Below are 4,354 nucleotides of genomic sequence, written 5' to 3' on the forward strand. Positions count from 1 at the left end.
TTACACTCCCCTCTCCCCTAGAAGTAAAAATCATTATAATCCTCTCTCTCTCCACCATGAAAGGATGAGATAAAGGCTCAGCAGCAGCCCCCGTGAAAATCATGGTCAACACTGTGAAGAGGGGTTAGTAAGACAACTTGGTCTGACTCAGAGAAGGAAAGAGACAACTCTGCCCTTAGCCTGATCAGGCCCACAGGAAGGAACCACATTTGGGGCAGCTTTTGATAGTGTGGCAATGAGAGAGAACCTTCTTTAGGAGGGGACTCCCTGTTGCCGACCTTGAAAAAGCAAAGATGGGACCTTCGTTTACTGGGGCTGTTGCAGAGGGGATGTGCCCAGGAGGTAGAGACTGCTTGGGCTACCCTTTTAGAGGTTGGGCCACCCTGGTTGAGAACCACAGCACCTTCTATCCCTAAACTGCTTGAATCAGTGGGTGCCCGTTAGGACAGACGAAGTCAGGCCTCATTGGAGCAGACTGCCTTTGGGAGTGGTAGAAGGTAAAATGTGAAGGGGAATGCTTGCTCTGGCGGAGGTTTGTCACGGCAGGTGGGCCAGCATGAGACCATTCAGAATCTCCGAGGCTCCGGAGATTACTTGGCTGGGAGCATCCCTCTGATGTGGTGTGGGGACTCCTACCTTAACAGGACCTGGCTGGGCATCTGGGGGAGGCAGAATAAACGGTTTATTAACTTAAGAGCGAGAGAATCACCTGGGGGGTTCCACCAAACCACTTAAAAGGCCTTGTACCTGGATTCTTGAGCCAACCCTCAGAAAACTTATCTAGATCTGGAGTAGGGCTCAGGAAGCTGCACTTTTAATAAGCTTCCTGGGCAGTCCCACCACAGTGGTCCATGGATAGAGAGACCAAATTATTGTGTATTCTCGGTTGCTTTTGGGAGTCAAAGTGGGCAATATTAAAAACTGCAGCAGGCATATGTATAAACAGGGAATATTCAAGGCAAGCAGAGGTGTATAGTTAGTCTATGCATGAATCAGATTTGAGAAAAGCTAGCCTGGTGGTTAAAGAACACAACCCTGAGGACAGACAAACCAGATTCTTTCCTACTGACTTGTGTGATTTTGACCAAGTTCTTTTATCCTTCTGACTGTTTCTTCATATGGAAAAGAGCTATGACTGTACATTTAGCACAATATTCTCTTTCGGCAAAGGTTGCTCTGGGTCCATTTGTGTTCTCTGCAACTTAACCCTTTCCAGTGCGCAAGCATTTTTAAGTTGTTTGGTGAAGTATTACATTTGACTTTCAACAGTTCATTACTTTGGGCAAAGCTTATATAATGCTGCAGAGACTAGAACCTATGCAGAGATAGTGAGAGGATGTTATAAGCTTATTCTGCTGGTTTATAAAAAAGTTTAAACTTTTCTTCTCTTCCTCCACCTGCCACCAAGAGATGAGAAAGAAGGCAGAGCCTGGAAATGCACACCAAGCAATATTTCTGTGTCAGTTTGACTTTTATTCCTCTGCCAGTACTTCCCAGAGAGATTTCACCAAAAGTGCCTAAGCTTGCCATGGCCATTGTTGTGAAGAAAATTTCTCTTTATTGCTAGTCACATCCCCTTTTCCTTCTCCTGGAGGCTTAATGGATGTTTGGGGGCAGGAAACAAAATTTAAACTAAAACATCAATTGAAAGAGCCTTCGTCCTAAGTGTGGTAGTTTGGAGTGTGAATCTTCTCAGGGTCTACTGAATTCTGCCCCAGTGGAAACTGTTATTAAGGGGCACCCATAGAAACATCGCTTATTGTTAGAAACCATGACATAATACAGAGCCAAGATCGACATTATTCTTCACGTGAAAGACTACAGAGAGCCAAGCTCAGTAGTTCACCCTCAAGTGTTGGCCAGCAACTTACCTTTTGAAGCCAGACAGCAGCCCGGGTCTTCGGAAGGTGATTAGGCAGCCCAGAGCACCCTACTGACAAGTGTGCTCACCCATCCAGCACAGAGGGAAAGGTCCCTGTTATGGCATCATATATAAGCCTGCTGCAGTAAGGTTTGCTGGTGCAAAGGCTCTCTCACTGAGGACCCCAGTCCTGGAAGGCTTCTCCTCCGGCGAGCTGCCAGTTCAATCTTCTGAGCCAGGCTCACGTCCCAGGGATGGGTCACAAAGCTGACGACGGTGCCTGGCACCTCGCTCCCCACCCGGCCCACCCTCCCTGCTCTGTGGATGTAGTCTTGCAGGGTGAGAGGGAAATCATAATTGATGACTAGCTCCACCTGGGTGCTGTCCAGGCCCTGAGAGGCGATGTCTGTGCAGAGAAGAATGTCTCGGGAGCCCTTCTGGAAGGACTGGAAGATGCCTGCTCTCATTGAGGCTGGCATTTGTCCCTGCAGTCTTAAGTGTTGGATTTTGTGGTCATCCAGAATATATACCCCAGCCAGTTCACAGCGCTGTAGCAATTACAGAACAGAAGAATAGTTCCTGCGGCGCCAGTCCTATATGCTCTGTCATGCTGCCTAAGGATCTGTACCAACCCAGTCACCTTCTCTGTTCCCTTCGGCCTCATGAACGTCTGTCTGACGTGAGGCATGATGCAGTGGAGCTTGTCACTGGTAACGGGGGTTAGAGAGTCTAAGCTGGCAACTTTACTCAGCAGCTGGCCTATACCTTCGGGAAATGTGGCACCCACCAGCACTAACTGAGCTTTGGGACTGAAGGGGTCTTTTATGTCAGCTGAGCCTTCTGCTATATGGCTCCCCTCCAAGATGTAATCCACCAGTTCCAGGAAGATTTCATCCAACAGCATGTCTGCATCATCCAACACCAAGAAGGAGAGCTGCTCCAGGCTGATCAGTTGAGTTTTCAGGGCCTTCCACAGAGCCCCCGGAGTGGCTACCAGAATATCTGCTGGAGGTTGTTTGGACAGTTGCAGCCTGATCCTCCTCATGCCATGGCCTCCCCCTAATTCCCGCACCTGGAGGTCCAAGGAGCTGCCCAAGGCCTGGGCCACGGCACTCACCAGTTCGGCTAATTCTCGAGAAGGCACAAGAACCAGGCCTCGAGGAGCAGGGGTACGACAGGGGTCCAGGCTTGGCTGGCCCAACAGCCGTTGAAGGAGAGGTAGCATGTAGCTGAGAGTTTTGCCACTGCCGGTTTCTGCGGCGCAGAGAATGTGGCGGCCGCGAAGAAGTGGGGGAATGGTACTCGACTGCACGTTTGTGGGCCGAACAACTTCGGGAGCAGCCTCCTGTAGCGCGCTCAGAACGGGGAGCTCCAGACACAATTCAGTGCAGCTGCCCTTGGGCGAAAGGTTCTGCAGCGCTGGAGCCTCATGTTGCGCGCACTCGATGGAGAAATGGTCCGCGTGGGTGCACCGATTCCTCCAGCCCCACGAAGAGAGTGGCACGGGTTCCAAGAGCCTAGCGTGAGGTGAGCCGCCTGGTTCAAGTCGGGTCGCCGCACTGACATCAGCGTCAGCCAAGGACGCGGCAGCATCGGCCGCGGGGGGGCTACGCTGGCCGCTATGCCGCTCTTCCTGCTGCCGCTGTAGAGCCCGCGGGATGCGCACCACGGGCAGGGGCTCGTTGGGACCGCGGACCGTCAGGTCCCGGCGAGGCGCGAGAAGCAACCGAGCCGCGAGCGACAACAGCCGCAGCCTCCGTGCCAGAGCCATACACCCCTTGTTGCGGGAGAGGCGCACGACAGTGACGTCACCGGCGCGCCAAGGCCTCGCGGACGGTGGCCGGCGCGGCTCAGTAAGGCCCGCGGACTCGGCGAACTGTGTGGAAGGAGCGGGATCTGTAGAGCTCAGCAGCGGCGAGGTGTGTAGGTCCGAACGGGATGGTGACTCCAGACCCCGGCCAACCTTGGGGAAGGGTGCGCGACGGAGGCAGGACCGGGGTCCGGCGATATGCGGCGATGGGGCCCTGGCATTACGAACCAGGAGGGCGGAGGGCTTCTGGCGATCCGATGTCCGATCCCTGCCGTGCTCTTTTGTCGCCCTCACAGCTCCTGTCATGGCTTGGCCAGTTCGGGTCTCCCCCTGTGACTTATGATGAGGGTGCGGCGATGTTTTCCCAGATGTGGTCCCCGTGTAAGGTCTTTGAATACAAGTATTTATTGAGAGTCTGAGTGAATGGGTCAGGCCTGGGGGCCGAGACCAGGAGTCCGGAGTCGTAGGTCCAGGCTCACCCTTCCCTTAGAGCTCCCCAGAGAGCTGAGGGCCCCGAGGGCAAGCTGATGGCTTTCAGCGTATCTTCTCTTCAGTCAAGAGAACTCATCTCTTGGTACTTTTCCCCTTTCTTTTCAGCTGAGGTTCATTCTCCCCTCCCTTGTCACCCTTTCCAAATTCTCATCCTGAACCCACTGCTTTCTTGGGTAGTTCACCTCCAACGG

At 53.1% G+C, this 4,354-nt stretch overlaps 1 pseudogene across 1 annotated transcript; it reads right to left on the reverse strand.

The window, feature by feature from the left end:
- Window positions 1-1,476: 1,476 nt before the first annotated feature.
- On the reverse strand, window positions 1,477-3,632 carry LOC308611125 (putative ATP-dependent RNA helicase DDX28; annotated as a pseudogene). Its single transcript has one exon. The product of its transcript is annotated as a putative ATP-dependent RNA helicase DDX28 (transcript).
- Between the last annotated feature and the right edge of the window lie 722 nt (window positions 3,633-4,354).

This window comes from Mesoplodon bidens (genome assembly GCF_964165515.1).
Source record: "Mesoplodon bidens genome assembly, contig: HAP1_SCAFFOLD_725, whole genome shotgun sequence".
NCBI lineage: Eukaryota > Metazoa > Chordata > Mammalia > Artiodactyla > Ziphiidae > Mesoplodon > Mesoplodon bidens.